Below are 20,082 nucleotides of genomic sequence, written 5' to 3'. Positions count from 1 at the left end.
GCATGCTTTGGAGGATGGTTGTTATTCCAATCACACCTCAGATGGAGTGAGGTTCCAGTAAGGCGCGGAATAATTGGCAGGTTCACGCATCTACGCACAGCTATGCTATTCTAATGTGTGTGTCCTTATGTATGTATGTGTGATGATAGAGGGTTTGTGCGCCGTTCAGAGGTAATTTCATTGATTACTAGCTTTGGTGTGCTCTCCATATATATGGCGGCAGTTTATGGGCTTATCCTCACAAGGGTCACAGGTGAGCTGGATCTTGTCTTAGCTGACGTTGGTGCGAGAGCTGGGGTACAACCCAGCTATTAGACTATTGGGTATTTGCCATCAGTTGTTTTTCTATATGGGCACATAGACCAACAACAATCCAAGAACTAGGGTGGCTGGGGAAAAATGTTTATGTAAAATGAATATTTTATTCACACATTTTTCTGAATGACTTCTGGTGAACAAAACTTTGTACACATTATAGGCTCTATTTTTGTGAGCGGAATACTTCCTGGGCTGATGGTAAGTTCGCAAACTTGCTCTATTTGTAAAAATGATGGAATGTAATAATGACGTTTGTTTTGTGACGTGGCGACTCACGTTTGTATTTATTGTGGCGATGTTCTTCAACTCTGTTAGTGCAGATTTTTTGTAAACACACACCTCATTAACTGAGGGGGATATTGGGGTCATCCGGGCTGACGGGGCAGAGGTCATAGGTCAGGGGTGTCCAAACTTTTTGCAAGGAGGGCCAGATTTGATAAAGTGAAGGGGCCCGGGGGACATTTTTCAACTACAGAATTTCATGCAAATACATAATGTTATGAAACAAATTTCATTGTCCAAATTGTCTTTATTTTTTAAATGACAAAATAACCAAATATAAGCCACTCAGGTAGATGTGAACAACTTTAAAAACACAAATTCTGCCTTTCATTCATATCTGAAGAGTCAGATAACATTGAACAAACTGTATGAAATAATTTAACTTACAAGAGTTTAAAATTATTTTTGCCTCATGAACATTTTAAACAGGAGTTATAAGTAATGCAAAGTTGTCTGTTATTATTAAAACTTAAAACAAGTTAATTTTGCTCTAGTCATTTACAATATTTTTCAGAAAGTAATAGTTTGTGTCACGTCTACAGGTTCATAACTTCAACAGTATTAACATGGCCACTTCGTAATATTTAATATTAAGTCATTTTTACTTTTGATTTACTTTTGACTCACAGCCCCATGTGATGAATCGCTGTTGTGATGCCAGTTCAGCTTGGAGCTGCTTCACTTTATCAGTGCGGTCAATCCCTGTTAGCTTGTCGTATGTGTTAACATGTTTAGTCTGACGGTGTCTCTTTAGGTTGAAATCCTTAAACAAGGCAACAGTCTCTTTACGAATTAGACAAAAACAATTGCCTTGATTTTCAGTGAAGAAGTAATGTAATTCCCATTTCTCTTGAAAGCAACGTCCCTCAATGTCAACTTTCCTCGTTTTCTTTGCAGTCGCCATGGCAGAAACGAGCGAGAGGGCTGGTGCTGCCACCTTTTGGTTTTAGGAGGAATTACAGTTTCAAGTTTCATGATTTTTTCTTTATTCAGTTTGACAGTGCAGGCGGGCCATGAATAATACATTATAAGACCGAAGCTGTGGCCCGTATGAAATATGACCGGGGGCCGGATTTGGCCCGCGGGCCGGACTTTGGACATGCCTGTCATAGGTTGTATGTATTGGCCCTGTCTTTCCACGAGTCATTGACTGATGGGACTCCGGGGACAACCACTGATACACATCAGTGGAGCAATGTGGGGCGGCGGATCAAGATGGGGGATGTAATGGTGGGGACAATAAGATATACTATCTACTGGGAATCACATTGACCCCATAGATGCATTGCTATTGATTAGCAATTGATGGCAGATGTAGCCAACACTGATACTGAGTGTTATTTTGTATCAGCTTTTTTTTTTTTTTTTTTTGTATGTCTGTATGTGTGTATCTTTACACTCCATTTCCGCCGAAGGCAGGTCTGATCTTGTAGAGCGCGCACCGTTTGGAATTAAAATGGCTACAGTACAAGTGTGACGCGAGATGTGTTAGAAGATGTTTTCTCATCTGTGATTGGCTATTACACTGCCTGGGCCCAGCGGTGGGTGCCATCGCATCATTTTTGGCCTTAGCCTGTGATGCAGCTCATCTGAAAGGGCATTTTATTAGGAAAAATCAAAATTCCACTTCACACCATCATCCACACTCTGAAAGCAAACAAACACACACACACTCACACACTGACAGGCCGGTTCTCTCCTTGATTGTCGGAAACATTTGAGCAATCACAGTTTTTAATAGTTTGTCCACTGCAATAGATTTGAAATTAAATAGCCAATAAATGACTGAGGTGTAGATTTAAATTGAAAGTTTTTATGAGTGTATGGCACTTTCTCATTTGGAACATATCCCCCCAACCTACACACACACACACATTTACCCACGCTCTTGATTGCTCCATTCCAAATCCAAAGTGTTGATGCCGGTATCAAAATCCTTAAAAATCCTTAACCCCTAATAATTCCATCATTTTCCTGATCCATCCGTATACTGCCGTAGAATGGAGAGCGCTCACATGCGCGCAGACATGAACAATTACTTACAAGGCAAAGAAAGGTACTGGCCCTGAAAATTGCATAAATGTCAATTACTATGTCGCTTAAGTGTGAGGGCTAGAACAAAGTGGTGCCAGTAAAAAATATCGATCACTACAAGCCCGAATGTGTTTGAAAGAAACAGACATTGACAGAGCGCCCTGGCTGTCATGTGAACCTGCAGGATATTATTATAGTGTATTAGCGACATAATGCTCGCCAATCTATCCGGCCTGATTTAGATGCAGCAAAGCAAACAAGGTGTAGCTCTAATAATACAGCTGTTGGAAATATGGTAATTGCCTCGCAGATGGCTCAACGTTTGCAGTACAGATAATATGGATCATGCAAAGCATGAGGGTGTGTTGGAAAGAGGCAGGCCATTATTACTTTTGGTGAGAAGAAGATAAATCTTCTGTATTCATAATCAGTTTATCATATAGAAGCGTCTTTTTAAACGCTACTGTATTGGAACTCTATGGTTCTAATTCATCCATCCATCCATTTTCTGAACCGCTTAGTCCCCACGGGGGTCGCGGGCGTGCTGGAGCCTATCCCAGCCGTCATCGGGCAGTAGGCGGGGGACACCCTGAACTGGTTGCCAGCCAATCGCAGGGCACACAGAGACAGACAACCAATCGCACTCACACTCACACCTAGGGACAATTTGGAGTCTTCAATCGGCCTACCAAGCATGTTTTTGGAATGTGGGAGGAAACCGGAGTGCCCGGAGAAAACCCACGCGGGCCCGGGGAGAACATGCAAACTCCACACAGGGAGGGCCGGAGGTGGAATCGAACCCGCACCCTCCTAACTGTGAGGCGGACGTGCTACCCAGTGCGCCACCGAGCCGCCGGTTCTAATTCGTGTGTCCTGAATGGCAGTGTATATGTTACAAGGCTGGCAAATTTGCAACTAACAATCGGTTTGACCCTGTGGGCCAGTGATTTCCAACCACTGTCCTGGTAATTGGTTATTTGTTTAAATCCCTGTTTTAATTTACAATAGTCTAAATCTTCAGAATTCCATTTTCTCATCAGTAACTCTTCTCCATTCTCTGTAGTTCTTCATGAAATAGTTGGGAAAAAAAAGTTGAAATAATGTCCTGAGAAGAAATGTCAAAGCTGTTTTGCAACCGATTTTAATAATCGCCAAATAATCGACAGATTAATCGACTATTAAAATCATCAGTAGTTGCAGCCCTAATTATATCCCAATTTAACGACCAACGCAATTTCTTTGTCCTTTTCAAAGGTTTATAGCGATTCTATCAAAAATATTAGTTAAGTCAAGTCAAGTCAAGTTTATTTGTATAGCCCTAAATCACAAACAGTCTCAAAGGGCTTCACATAGCCAAAATTGACAATTATTCTCAAAGCATCCCCTGATCATAAGCTCCCAAAAAGGTAAGGAAAAACTCAAAAAAACCCTGCCAGGGGAAAATGAGAAACCTTGAGAAGGGACCACAGATGGAAGGATCCCCCTTTCAGGATCACCAAGTTGTAATGGATGCAGAGAGTGCACAAGTAATACATAATATGAAAATCAATGAAAAAAAAAAAAATGGATGTCGGAGGTGCCCTCGATTGTCCTGGCAGTGTCCTCAAGGGGGCCGAGCCGCAGCTCCCCCATCCCGAACTGGTCCCCGAGAATCCAGCCAGCCGCTATCAGCTTTTGAGCCACCTAACCCCCTCCCCAGCCGGGGAGGAGGTGGGCAGAGAGAACAGAACAAACTCCGGCCAAATCGGCCATCACAAGTTAGTTAAAGGCCATCTCATAGAAATGTGTCTTTAAACGTGTCTTAAATGTTTCTACTGAGGTAGTAGTTCTAATATCCATTGGTAGGGCATTCCAAAGCTCTGGAGCCCGAATAGAGAATGCTCTAGACCCTGCAGACATTTTCTTGGCCCTCGGTATAACTAAAAGACTAGCGTTTTGCGAACGAAGGTTACGAGACGGAACATAAAGAACGACTAGGTCGACGAGATATGAAGGCGCTAAGCCATGCAGTGATTTATAGGTTAGTAGAAGAACCTTGAAGTCACATCTTAAATGGACCGGGAGCCAATGTAATTTGGCTAATATTGGGGTAATGTGATCAAATTTTCTTGACCGTGAGAGCAGCCTTGCAGCGCCATTTTGCACTAACTGTAGACTTTTGATACTGGATTTAGGAAGACCAGAGAATAATACATTACAGTAGTCCAGGCGCGACGTGACGAACGCATGTATAATAGTTTCCGCATCCCCGGTCGAGAGGATAGGACGAATCTTAGCAATATTACGAAGGTGAAAAAACGCAATCCTGGTTATATTCTTAATGTGCTTTTGAAAGGAGAGCGTTTGGTCAAATATTACCCCGAGATTAGTTACCGTATCACTCTGAGTGATAGTACGGTTATCTATAGTTATAGTGGTTTCCTTAAATAAATGTTGATAACGAGTAGGACCAATTATCAACATCTCAGTTTTATCCGGGTTAAGACAAAGGAAGTTGAGAGACATCCATTGCTTAATCTCCGCAAGGCACGCCTCGAGATTACAGCAGTCCTGTGGATCTGTCATCGATAACGGCATATATAATTGGGTGTCATCCGCGTAGCATTGAAAACTAATATTATATTTACGTATTATGTCCCCAAGCGGAATCATATAAATATTAAATAAAATCGGTCCGAGTACCGATCCCTGTGGGACACCACACGTAACATTATAAAGCTCAGAGGACGTATTACCATGGACCACTCGGTGCGTCCTGCCTGATAGATAGGAATTGAACCAGCTTAGTGCTGACCCTGAGATACCAACACAACTTTTAAGACGCCCTAATAAAATATCGAAGTCTACAGTGTCAAAGGCAGCACTAAGATCAAGTAGTAACAATACAGACGACGTATTTTAATCCATAGCTATGAGGAGATCATTGGTCACTTTAGCAAGTGCTGTCTCTGTAGAATGATTAGCTCTAAAACCAGACTGAAAAGAGTCATATCGATTATTAGCGACCATGTAATCAATAAGCTGCTGTGCTACTACTTTTTCGAGAAGTTTTGCTATGAATGGGAGGTTTGAAACTGGCCTATAATTACTGAGACGGTCCGGGTCAAGATTTGCTCGCTTAAGTAGTGGTTTAATAATAGCGGTTTTAAAGGCTATTGGCACTATCCCAGAGGAAACAGACAGATTGATTATATTTAAGACGGACGGTCCTAAAATTGGAAATAATTCTTTAAGTAGTTTGGCTGGAAGCGGGTCGAGTAAACATGTTGTTTGTTTAGCCGTACTAACCAATTTTGTAAGCATTTCAAGGGACACGCTTTTAAAATTTGAGAGGGTTATTGCATGATCCCCAGCGCTAGTAACCGGCGGAGCGATTGGCATGGTATTCTTGATCTCGTCCCTAATGGACTCAATCTTTTGAGCAAAAAATTTCATAAACTCGTCAGCTGAGTGGAAGGAGCTATCGGGGGTCGGCTGGCGCAGAGTTAGCTTTGCCACTGTATCAAATAAGTATTTAGGATTGTTTTTATTAAGATTAATGACTTGCGAAAAATAACGAGTTTTTGCTAAAATAAGCGCATCTTTATATTTCAGGAGGCTGTCCTTCCATGCCTGATGGAAAACCTCAAGTTTGGTTAAACGCCATCTGCGCTCATGCTTTCTACATAATTGTTTAAACGTACGTGTTTCATCTGTGAACCACGAAGTTGGCCATCTACGGCGAGTTTTCAAACGTAGCGGTGCCACAGAGTCGATGGCTTTTAATAATGTCGCATTGAATTCATTTGTAAGATTATCGATAGAGCCACTGTACGCGGGAAACATGGCGGTTGCCGGCGACAGTAACTCAGATAGGGCAGTTGCAGTCATGGAGTTAAAATTACGGCTGGGGGGGGGGGGATACAGGTTAAACGCTTCATACGGGGTGAAATGACATCTAGCAATCAGGCATTGAATACAGTGAGGGAGGGAGGGAGGGAGGGGTGGGGCTTTGAAAACCATGCTTCCTCTGAGGAGGAAGAGGGGAGGAAGGGAGAGTGCAGGCTGAGAGGGAGGTTGGGGAGTCCAACGGGCACCAAAGGTGCGCCACTGTTATTCCCATCCTGACCCGCAGCGCATCCCTACAACGTGTGTATGTGTGTGGAAGGGGGAGGGGGGGGTCAGGTGTCAGACAGGGCGCCGGCGCGGTGAGCGGAAAGAGAACAAAGAAAGAAGAAGAGGGGCGCTCATTTCTGGTTCTTGAGCTGGTTGGAGAGCCAGTCGAGGCCCTCGTAGCCGTCCCCGCTGGTGGCGCACGTGGCCTGGATGTACCAGCTGCGCTGGCGCAGCGAGTGCAGGCCCAGCTTGTCTGTGATCTCGGCAGCGTTCATGGCGTTGGGGAGGTCCTGTTTGTTGGCAAAGACCAGCAGGACGGCTTCTCGGAGCTCGTCCTCCGACAGCATACGCGACAGCTCCTCGCGGGCCTCGTTGACGCGCTCCCGGTCGTTACTGTCCACCACGAAGATCAGACCTTGGGTGTTCTGGAAGTAGTGGCGCCACAGCGGACGGATTTTGTCCTGACCGCCCACGTCCCACACGGTAAAACTGATGTTCTTGTATTCCACTGTCTCCACGTTGAAACCGATGGTGGGAATGGTGGTGACAATTTCTCCCAGCTTGAGCTTGTAAAGGATGGTGGTCTTCCCCGCGGCGTCCAGGCCCACCATGAGGATCCTCATCTCCTTCTTGCCAAAGAGGCCCTTAAAGACGCTAACAAATATGTTGCCCATGGCGACGACGCTGGTCAAAGGCTCGCTTGCGGAGCTTTCGCGTATCTTCCGTTAGATTGACCGTTACTCCAAAATGGCGTCTAGTTGCATAAGTGCCTCCGTGCCTAAAAATGTGCCTTCCTGTAAATGCAGTTTTTCCATCCAGCATGCTTTTTTTTCTTTGTCTGGTATTACCTGTGAGTTGCTGACGTGTTGGGCCGCTATGCTCAATGTGCATTGGGCCTGAGCTACCAACATTTAAAATGTCACTGATACTTCCTCCTTTTTTCATCCCTGCATATTCTTGTGCTACTCTTGTTTCATCCACTTGAGGCAAGGCGAGATGTTCTTTTGTAATGTCATCACTGTACACACGAGCCGGATAAATCCGTATGTTAGTAGGACTGCCTTCTCCTGTCTCATTAGCAGTGGTGTGGAGGCCCCCAGAGTTGGTTCTTGTGCTCCACTGGGACAACTGATGAAGCCTGGCTATGTGACCTTTAACAACCTAATCAACTTTTAACACCTTGCCTACTGCCTGCCTTATTGCCATTCTTCCCTCTGCCATTCAAGGACAGGGCTCCTTCCTCATTTAAACTTCATCACGCCCTCCCTCTTCCTACAAGCACGCTTATTTTGAGGCCCGAATCTTGTTCTTGGACGTTAATGTTCGAATGTATGAATGACGCAGTGTAGCAAACACATACGCTTACAGTCTCTAAGAGTGATGCATTGTAATTGGTTGCCGCTCTGCTCAATTTTGACCTTCCCTCTGCTTATTTCTCTTCTCTCCTTATTACTCGGTGTCCTTCTGCGTGCTGCAGTACTGAGCGTGTTTGAGAATTAAGCAGCAAAAAAAAAAAGGAACAACAGATAATGGCAGTTTAAAAAGTCACTTGTGGAAAAAAAAAAGATCTTGCAGCGGAATCAAAGACTTTGCCTTCAAAATCGGCTTTACACAAGCAGGAATTTGATGAGCTAGTTACATATACCTATATATGTTAAAAAAAAGGGTAACTGACCGATCACCAATCTGATCAGAAGATGAACCAATTTATCCAGTCCATTTAAACAACGTCTTCATTACGGGACTATCGACCCCCGCGATTTGCAGAGGATTAGGACTGGACTGGACCGATCCATAATTAGCCGCAATTTCTGTGTAAATAATGTTAATTGAAATGCGTTTGGGGTGGAAATAATAAATTAAAGCTTAAAACTCTAAAACTCTACGAAATACCAAGTGAATTAAAATGTATTGGGGAAAAAATGAAAATAAATCAGACATTATGTTGTGAGAAATTGACGATGGCAACACAGAGCGTTCCTGGAGTTAGTGTGTTTGTTGTAATGTAATGATCAGTACTAAATTATGATTTATCTCTGATTTTGCATTAAATACAAAATATCTGTCAATACTACCTAGCAGATCAGATCTGTGTAAACTGCAAATTTTACTCCACAATGTTAAAAATGATACTTTTAATTAAAAGTTTTTTGTTGAACTTTGCCACCCGTCATTTTGCCTAGCTCGTTAAAATTCAGAAGAATAATAGAAAATAATGCTCTCATTGCGATGGACTTAAGGTCATCACTGCCAAACACAAGTGCAACTATTAAACATCTGAGTAATCCTTTGTTTGTAAAAACATTGCTTATTATACAGATCTGAATTTTAGTAGATTTTGTAATAATTCCATTAACTGAGACCATGGGAGAAATTGTGCTACGGGAACTAATTATAATTAGTTGATGAGACAAAGGTCAGTAGAACAACACAGAATCCTAGGACATCTGCTGGTGAGAGGTCTACACTGCATGGATGGATAAATAATGGCGTGATCATCTGTTAAGCGGATTAACAAGCGCTCAGGGTCGGGATGCAAGAGGAGATGACACTGCAGGAAAACAGAAAGGCCAGACAGTGCATTTTATGTAACCCGACAGATACATAGGGGTGACATTGGGGGCCCCGAGGTCTGTTGAGGAGAAACCCACGCTAAAGGCTATTAATGGCCTGTTCATTGAGAGACAAAGTGAGACCAAATGGACACAGAGCTGTCGAGATAAGGGCTAGATTAAAGGGCAGAAAGTGCACTGCCAGTCTGCAAGAAAGTCTACCGCTTTTCTTTGGTGACACCCCCAGATAATGAAACTAAACCCCAAAAAATATATATTCTATCTAATCATAATCAAATATCCATAAATAGGAGGTTACCTCTTTTTTTTCGGATAATAACAATAATGACTTTCTGAATGTATAGACAAAGAAAGGGCAACCTAAACAATGTATGCCAAATATGCCTTTTTAAATATGGATAAAATACGCCATGACCGGTGAATAGCAAAACTCTGCAGATAATTGGTACCGATTGCATTTGCATTGGTGAGAAAAAGATGAAGAGCTTTGAGGTTTTTTTTTTTTTTTTTAAATCTCAGTGTGGGCAACCAGTTGGCCATCCCTTGAAGAGACGCTGCCATTTTTTGATTGTTGTTGGAATCTCTTGTTGACTGACAGCGCAGTGACAAATTTTTAAAAGAAAGAATTTTACAGTTCTATTTTGATTCACATGCCTGAGGCCAAAACCATGGTGAAAAGGATAGCATTTATAGTTTATAGTGATATATTATTTATTTTGTTGTCTGCTTTTGGAAGGTCTTGCTGGTCTGTGCGTGTGTTTGTATGTGTGCATTTGTGTATGTGTGTGTGTGTGTATGGTGTATATAGACATACACAAATACAAATCTATGTGCATATATGCATAAAATAAATAGTTAATACATATATGCATATATCAATTGGATATATAAATAAATCTTTAGACATAAATATGCATATACAGTGCATATGGGTAATATTCATAGTTTTTCCACATTTTGGTATCTTAGTTATCTGACAGAATGTTTCTTACATTCTGAAGGCCAAGTGATACTGTATTTGTCTCGCAGGTTATGATGTACCCAGAAATATTTCTTTTTTCAAATCCTGATCCACTGTGAGTACGTGCATATCCTTCCTGTATTCTTCAGCAGCCTGATTATCACGAGCATCTCTTTCATCACCACCATCACGTCGGAGATTTTAAGTGAGGGTGTTTGATGAAATGTATCAACTAGGTTCCATTCATTTTATATAATTGATTTGTACCTTTAATTTTAGTGATGTCTCTTGCTTTTTCAGTTTACTTTTCTGTCATTTCTTTAAATAAATGAGGATGGATGGATGGATGATAAGGAGCGTGGGGAAGTTGTGCCCCAAACAGCCAGGAGCAGGCATTTTAGATGACATGACACTCCTGTAATGGGTGAGAAAGACTTAAATAATGTATTATCGGTGTATCAGTGCCAACCAACCTCATGCTGTTGTTCTCCTTAAAGATTTACTTGGACCTCAAGCTTTTGTTTAGACAGCATTGCCAGTCACAGCTTTTCTCTTTTAACTCAAGGGCGCAAGCAAAAAATGGTGGTTCCAAAACCAAAATGCTCATCCGAGCTACTGTTCACCGCCCACGCAGGAGCAAGCAGCAGAGAAGGCGGGAGGGAGACAGTCTCGGCACCGTGTTGTACCAACCCAGTCAGATGAGAATACAGCATGTCTTATTCCTCTGTCCCCTCGAAGAATTCATCACTTGATTTATTATTTCTTTGGATTGAGATCGTTATCATTTATATTTATCTCGTGCTAGATTTTGGAACTGCATTATGGCAAAGCCAACACGAAGATTGCAAATGGGTAGGAAAAGTTTTTTGGGTTTTTTGATGATGAGTTATGGGACTTTAAAAAGAATACCGTAATTTCCGGTGTATAAGCCGGCTTATAGTCAGGTGCGGCTTATATAAGATTTTTTTGGTGATTTTTTTTGTGATGACTTGATCACTTTTACTCTTAACACTATTATATACAGTAAAAGCTACAAAACAAACTGACAAATAACTCGTTTTCAAATCAGACGAGTAAAAACTGGTCAAATATTTAAAAAAAGATATTATTAAAAGTGAAGACAATTTGCAATTCTAGTAATGACACGGATTTGATGCACAATTTGTCTTCGCGGGCCACATAGAATGATGTGGCGGGTCGTATCTGGCCCACGGGCCTTGAGTTTGACACCTGTGAAACCCTTTCTCTTACTCTGCCATGTGACTCAGAGATTACACAAAGCAGTGGCGCTGTTTGGACCATCTGCATTGTATTAAAACTCAATCAATCAGCATTTAAATTCAATACTTCTGACATTTTGCTCACCAAAAACAAGTTGTAATGAATGTGAACTTTTAATGGATTTTATTCAGAAGGTTACTTTGAACCCTGAGGCTTAAATGGCGGCGCGGCGTACTTATGGATTTTTACGGCCTCCGGCCTCCAGGGGGCGCTCTAGCAGGAAGCGAGAGCGAGACAGGTGAAGAAGAGATAATGCGCCAAAGAAGACGAGCTAGTTTGTGTTTACAACATTTCGTGCATCACACAGAACGCGATCAAGACGGACATTACTGAAAGGAAGCTTTTATACACAAACCGTTATTATGGGGGACAAAAGAAATGCATATGATGCCGCTTTTAAGCTAAAGGCAGTCGATGTTGATGACATTGTGTTGCGGCACCCTTTTCTTTATTTCGTGGTCCCGTCTACTCTGGAGCTATACGTGTCGCTCGCTAGTTTAATGTAATTTAGCGCTTCGTGCATGAATAAGATTAGCATGAACAGACCCTCATCATGGAAAATGCTAGAAGAAATGCATAAAACCGACGACGAAAGAGAGACTGAGAAAGTGTGAGGCGAAGGATATCTAACGCTATTCCAATCGGACACTAAGGAGGAAGACTTGGTTTCAGTGCACAGGAGGAAGATGAAGACGGCTCTTTTTGCACTTTTACTGGTATGTTTTTTTTAACCAGCCCTGTTCGTGCTGTGCTACCGTGTTGCTGCTGCGTTACCGCCGCGTCTCAGTGACTTTTACCAGTATGTTTTATTTAATCAAACCCTATTAGTGCTGTGTTACTTCCGTGTTGCTGCGGTATTACTGCCGCGTCACAGGCAGTGTTTGGAAAGAAATGTTAAGGTATGTTATCAAAACTTTAAAAAAGCTTTCTGTGTCCAGTATTTCTTTGTTAATAACTCGCGTACACACTTCCGTGTTGCTGCGGTACTACTGCTGCGTCACAGGCAATGCTTAGAAAGACATGTTAAAGCATGTTATTCAAACTTCAAAAAGGCTTGTCTTTCTTTGTAAAAAACCCGTGTGCACGTGCAGCTTATAGTCCGGTGCGGCTTATGTAAGAAAAAAAACTAAAATATCCCCGAATTTTAGCTGGTGCGGCTTATAGTCCGGTGTGGCTTATACACCGGAAATTACGGCATACAAAACTAATATAATGTAAAAATTATACCCACACATTCGCTATAGAAATAAGTAATAATGATGGGAATTCACTTTTTTTGTTCTTTTCAAACTGCAACACCGATTTCAAAAGTGATAATGAACATTAATGTTAGTCATGCAGCCAAAGATTTTAAAATACCGTATTTTCCGGACTATAAGTCGCTCCGGAGTATAAGTCGCACCAGCCATAAAATGCCCCAAAAAGTGAAAAAAACATATATAAGTCGCTCCGGAGTATAAGTCGCATTTTGGGGGGCAATTTATTCGACAAAATCCCACACCAAAAACAGTCATGAATGAGCAACAACAGGCTAAACAATAGCAACAACAGGCTAAACGATAGGTATGCTAACGTGACAAATACGAACAAAGAGTTGAGAACGGGCCTGACGTAACATATAGAGTGATTAAGGACAACTATTACATGAATAACATGTTTATAAAACCATCGGTATCACTCCAATTCATTAAATAGCAACAACAGGCTAAACGATAGGTATGCTAACGTGACAAACACAAACAAAGAGCTGAGAACGGGCCAAATAATAATAAATAATAATAATAAATTTAAGAGGAGCAAAAATAGAGCAAGTGTACATACAGCAGACAGTGGACTTGGATATGGTGCTTTAAAGTGTTAATTGCTTTATTTGATGTTTTCTCCATTTTTTATGTTTTGAATATGTTCAAGATAAAGATATAAAAGCATGTGAAGTGATCAACTATACTAAAAATAACATGGGAAGTGGTCAACTATACTTGTAAGTAAGTGATGTCTTAATGCTCAAGTAAAAATTTGTGAAATAAAACATATATAAGTCGCTCCTGAGTATAAGTCGCCCCCCCACCCAAACTATGAAAAAAAGCGCGACTTATAGTCCGGAAATTACGGTATTACATACGGTAGTTTTTGTTTTTAAGTCTGTAATCATTGGCTGATGAAGTTGCCGCATGTTTAGCTTCAATTTTCTAAAATGTATACATAAGTCACAATGATGAAGACTTTTATTATCATTGTTTTTCGTGATACATTTAGGTTTCCTTTCCAAATATGTCTGAAAATTTGAATAGCTTTCATTAATTGAACATTCCTACAATTTTGCAACCCTACTCTACACACACACACACACACACACACACACACACACACACACACACACACACACACACACACACACACACACACACACACACACACACACACACACACATCAACACACACGCACACATAAACACACACTCATACACAAAACCTTTTAGTCACCCTTCTGACTAAAAAATAAGTTTGGTTGTCACAGTTGTAGACATTTTTTTTTTGGCTAGCTAAAAGTTTAACTGGCTTCAGCAGAAAATCATCAGTTTGCTTCACCCAAGCCCCATCGATCGCAACACATGGACAAAGGCTTAGTAATGAGCTACAGTACATCTCTTTTATGTTCAAATAGATTCACTCTTTTCTGCTTTGAAAAATATTTTGATGAATATTTCATTTCGTGCGGCTCGGTGGCACATCTGCCTCACAGTTAGGATGGTGCGGGTTCGATTCCACCTCCGGCCCTCCCTGTGTGGAGTTTGCATGTTCTCCCTGGGCCTGCGTGGGTTTTCTCCGGGCACTCCGGTTTCCTCCCACATCCCCAAAACATGCTTGGTAGGCCGATTGAGCACTCCAAATTGTCCCTAGGTGTGAGTGCGAGTGCAAATGGTTGTTTGTCTCTGTGTGCCCTGCGATTGGCTGGCAACCATTTCAGGGTGTCCCCCACCTACTGCCCGTTGACAGCTGGGATAGGCTTCAGCACACCCGTGACACCCGTGGGGACTAAGCGGTTCAGAAAATGAATGGATGGATTTCATTTCGTCGCCTATGATAAAGCAATGTGAATGTACTGCATGTTATAAACATGCTGAGGAAGGATTTGTGGAAGACTTATATTTTTACCACAAATTAAAAAAAATGCATCTTCTTCTAACAGTATCAATCATCAATAGCCAACAGCAATAAAAACCAAATCTGCAACCAAAAACGCAAGTCAGCCGTAACATTTGACACACGCGTTGTTGTTATCATTGTACATAACATGAATATGTTGATGAAAACGGTTTGACTCGTTACATTTGCCTGCTGTGTGAAAAATTCCTTGACCTTGGACAGAACAATTTCTATTTGTGAGAGAGCAACACAAAGGGAACGATATGCGCTTTAACCGATAGTAAGATCTCTGCAGAGCAGTGATTACGTGTCAACGAGACTGCGACAGCGAGAGGAACAAATAGGAAGGCGGCTTTGCATGAACTTCACATGTTCTCTGCTTCCTTTTCACACTCGGCAAGCATGTTACAAATGTGCAGTGTGTCTCCAGCAGGCTTATAGTGGGAAGTCAACTTCACATGCAGCCACTACTACTAATCTCCCGACCGAGTCTAATCCCTCGCTAGCGTTTCCATCAACGGGGATATGTCCAAGTTGACGAGAACATTGTGCTTGGCTTCAACATATGTTTAAAAGTTTCTGTGTCTGAAGTGGATCCATGTTTCCATCTAAGCACGGCTAGTCAAGTCAAGTCAAGTTTATTTGTATAGCCCTAAATCACAAACAGTCTCAAAGGGCTTCACATAGACAAAAATTGACTATTATTCTCAAAGCATCCCCTGATCTTAAGCTCCCAAAAGGGCAAGGAAAAACTCAAAAAAAACCCTGCCAGGGGAAAATGAGAAACCTTGAGAAGGGAACACAGATGGAAGGATCCCCCTTTCAGGATCACCAGGTTGTAATGGATGCAGAGAGGGCACAAGTAATACATAATATGAAAGTCAATGAAAAAATTGTCAGGATTCGGGTGTAGCATGGAGCAGGACGACCAAGTGCAGCTTGGACCAGGGTTTATTGAAGCAACTCAAAATACAGACTCGGTAAACTGACATGACTTAAACAATAACTTGACTGACTGACCGGGACGTGGAACAAGAAGACAGCAGGACATGACGGCACCAAGACAGGACGACAACACCGAACGACAGCAACCAAAACCAAAACCAAAACCAATGATGACTCAAAATACAGACTCGGTAAACTGACATGACTTAACAAAACAACATGACTTCCCAACCAAAACATACTTGAAACCGACAGGAACCAAAAGGACATGAAGACGACACGACAGCAACCAAAACCAGCAGCAACCAATACCAATGATCCGACAGGGAGAGAGGGGCAGACAGGACATTTATACACGACAGGTAACGAGAGGCAGGTGGGAACAATCACACTGATCATGGGCACACAGGAGGGGAGGGGCGAGCACACAGACAGAAACCAAGACAACAGACACCTAGTGGGGCAGTTGGGGGCGAGACGTGACAAAAATGGATGTCGGAGGTGCCCTCGATTGTCCTGGCAGTGTCTTCAAGGAGGTTGAGCTGCAGTTTCCTCATCTTGAATTGGTCCCCGAGAATCCATCTAGCCGCTATCAGCTTTTGCGCCACCTAACCCCCTCCCCAGCCAGGGAGGGGGTGGGCAGAGCGAACAATACAAACTCCGGCCGAATCGGCCACTACAAGTTAGTTAAAGGCCATCTCATAGAAATGTGTCTTTAAACGTGTCTTAAATGTTTCTACTGAGGTAGTAGTTCTAATATCCATTGGTAGGGCATTCCAAAGCTCTGGAGCCCGAATAGAGAATGCTCTAGAACCTGCAGACATTTTCTTGGCCCTCGGTGTAACTAAAAGACTACCGTTTTGCGAACGAAGGTTACGAGACGGAACATAAGGAACAACTAGGTCGACGAGATATGAAGGCACTAAGCCATGCAGTGATTTATAGGTTAGTAGAAGAAAGAACCTTGAAGTCACATCTTAAATGGACCGGGAGCCAATGTAAGTTGGCTAATATTGGGGTAATGTGATCAAATTTTCTTGTCCGTGAGAGCAGCCTCGCAGCAGCATTTTGTACTAACTGTAGACTTTTGATGAGGGACTTAGGAAGACCAGAGAATAATACATTACAGTAGTCCAGGCGCGACGTGACGAACGCATGTATAATAGTTTCCGCATCCCCGGTCGAGAGGATCGGACGAATCTTAGCAATATTACGAAGGTGAAAAAACGCAATCCTGGTTATATTCTTAATGTGTTTTTGAAAGGAGAGCGTTTGGTCAAATATTACCCCGAGATTAGTTACAGTATCACTCTGAGCGATAGTACGGTTATCTGTAGTTATAGCGGTTTCCTTAAATAAGTGTTGATAACGAGTAGGACCAATTATCAACATCTCAGTTTTATCTGGGTTAAGACGAAGGAAGTTGAGAGACATCCATTGCTTTATCTCCGCAAGGCACGCCTCGAGATTACAACAGTCCCGCGGATCTGTCATCGATAACGGCATATATAATTGGGTGTCATCCGCATAGCATTGAAAACTAATATTATATTTACGTATTATGTCCCCAAGCGGAATCATATAAATATTAAATAAAATCGGTTCGAGTACCGATCCCTGTGGGACACCACACGTAAGATTATAGAGCTCAGAGGATGTATTACCATGGACCACTCGGTGCGTCCTGTCTGATAGATAGGAATAGAACCAGCTTAGTGCTGACCCTGAGATACCAACACAACTTTTAAGACGCCCTAATAAAATATCGAAGTCTACAGTGTCAAAGGCAGCACTAAGATCGAGTAGTAACAATACAGACGACGTATTTGAATCCATAGCTATGAGGAGATCATTAGTCACTTTAGCAAGTGCTGTCTCTGTGGAATGATTAGCTCTAAAACCAGACTGAAAAGAGTCATATCGATTATTAGCGACCATGTAATCAATAAGCTGCTGCGCTACTTCTTTTTCAAGAAGTTTTGCTATGAATGGGAGGTTTGAAACTGGCCTATAATTACTGAGACAGTCCGGGTCAAGATTTGCTCGCTCAAGTAACGGTTTAATAATAGCTGTTTTAAAGGCTGTTGGCACTATCCCAGAGGAAACAGACAGATTGATTATATTTAAGACGGACGGCCCTAAAATTGGAAATAATTCTTTAAGTAGTTTGGCTGGAAGCGGGTCGAGTAAACATGTTGTTTGTTTAGCTGCACTAACCAATTGTGTAAGCATTTCAAGGGAAATAATTTTAAAATTTTTAAAATTTGAGAGGGTTATTGCATGATCCCCAGCGCTAGTAACCGGCGGAGCGATTGGAATGGTATTCTTGATCTCGTCCCTAATGGACTCAATCTTTTGAGCAAAAAATTTCATAAACTTGTCAGCTGAGTGGAAGGAGCTATCGGGGGTCGGCTGGCACAGAGTTAGCTTTGCCACTGTATCAAATAGGTATTTAGGATTGTTTTTATTGAGATTAATGACTTGCGAAAAATAACGAGTTTTTGCTAAGATAAGCGCATCTTTATATTTCAGGAGGCTGTCCTTCCATGCCTGATGGAAAACCTCAAGTTTGGTTAAACGCCATCTGCGCTCATGCTTTCTACATAATTGTTTAAGAGTACGTGTTTCATCTGTGAACCACGGAGTTGGCCATCTACGGCGAGTTTTCAGACGTAGCGGCGCCACAAAGTCGATGGCTTTTAATTATGTCGCATTAAATTCATTTGTAAGATCAATTGAGCCGCTGTATGCGGGAAACATGGCGGTTGCCGGCGACAGTAACTCAGATAGCGCAGTTGCAGTCATGGAGTTAAAATTACGACTGCTCTCTTGTCTTTGACAAGGAACTAAAATTTCAAATTTTATTAAGAAATGATCAGACAAAACAGTAGTGTATGGCAGTACTGCTATATTTGAGGTTGCTAGTCCCTGGGATAATACCAGATCTAAGGTATTTCCATTCTTATGCGTTGCTGCCTGTACGGCTTGCGTAAAACCAAACGTATCGATTAAAGTCTGAAATGCCGAAGTCAGTGGTTCTGACGGTGAATTCATGTGGATGTTGAAATCACCCATGATAACTATATTATCTGCATTTGTCACTAGATCAGCCACAAATTCTGAAAATTCATCCAGGAAGCCAGAGTAAGCCCCGGGTGGACGGTAAATAACAGCAAGATAGAATGACGGTAAAGCAGTGGATCGCACAATGAGAACTTCAAATGTTTTAAATACGTGAATTGAGCTCAGAATTTGAGATGAGGGCGACACCCCCACCCTTTTTTCGAGGACGCGCCACATGCGAGCTCACAAAATTTGGAGGCGAGGCCTCGTTAAGTGGCAGCAGTTCATTAGGTTTTAACCAGGTCTCGCAAAGACCAAAAACGTTTAGATTATATTCCGTGATAAGGTCATTAACGAGAACTGCTTTCGTATGAAGCGATCTAATATTCATAAAACTGAGTTTAAGTGTAATCGGTCGATCAGGGTGCGTATCTATCGAAGGATTTTTAAACGGGATGCGAGTAAAATTGTGTTCTCTAGGCCTAACATCACCTCTCAAAAGTTTATTAGCGCGGTGGGATGAAATGACCGTGGGAATTTGATGGTGAATATTTGTTACACGTGAAGTTATTTAAAACAGGCACCGTTTCATCAGCAAGACCGGTTGGGACGGAGTGATTGGATTTGTCTACTACCCCAGTAAAAAGTGTGTTTATGTGTACTGTAGCACTATTCAAACTGTCGCGCTCTAGTCTACACGAGGAGCTATGTGTATGCTGAAAGTCTAGCCTAGCGCTAGTTAACTTTAACTTAACAGACTCCAAACCCATCCTCACAGGTGGTCTAATCACCTGTGCCCTGGCCTGCTCTAAAGTGACCTGTCATGAGTGGCTCAGACAGTAATCTATATTCCTAGAAAAAACTACTAGCTCAGAAGTCTTACAATGCGTTGCGTACAACGCATCTTATGCAAGCGTTGTGCAGTACCTGTGCTGAAGGGGCAAGTTGCCAATTTGGTACAGGCTATTTGCTTCAGTGCTCCCTGTGGTGCTTTGAGGGCTCCTTAGGTGGTGGTCTCATCCTAAACCCTTGACTCATTCCTTCCGAGCACACTGGACTCTTTGTACATGCGGCAAACATAATCTCCGCTGTGAAATCTTGTTTCAGCGTTTTTTGACAATTAAACATAGTCCTCTACTTTCAGCCGTTCGTTAATCCAGTCAGAGAGCCATGCGGTGAACCAGGAAGAGGCTTGCAGGAATTAGATTGTGCTGCAGATAGGTTCCATACATGTTCTTATCTTGTTATCCAGCTTGCACATTAACACATCATGCGATGTAGAAGTGGAGGAGGACAAGTCAAACCTTAACCGTTCCGTCTGGCTTCTTCCACCCCCCCCCCCCCCCCGCCCCCTATTTTGTTCTATTTCTGTTTTATATTCTC

At 42.2% G+C, this 20,082-nt stretch overlaps 1 protein-coding gene and 1 pseudogene across 7 annotated transcripts in view; one reads left to right on the top strand and one right to left on the bottom strand.

The window, feature by feature from the left end:
• Nucleotides 1-20,082, top strand: part of nexmifb (neurite extension and migration factor b) — a 175,857-nt gene that overhangs the window by 44,411 nt on the left and 111,364 nt on the right. The window lies entirely within an intron of this gene.
• Nucleotides 6,600-7,501, bottom strand: LOC125984941 (ADP-ribosylation factor 1 pseudogene; annotated as a pseudogene).

This window comes from Syngnathus scovelli, chromosome 1 (assembly GCF_024217435.2).
Source record: "Syngnathus scovelli strain Florida chromosome 1, RoL_Ssco_1.2, whole genome shotgun sequence".
Taxonomy (NCBI): domain Eukaryota; kingdom Metazoa; phylum Chordata; class Actinopteri; order Syngnathiformes; family Syngnathidae; genus Syngnathus; species Syngnathus scovelli.
This window is presented reverse-complemented; position numbering and strand designations above follow the sequence as displayed.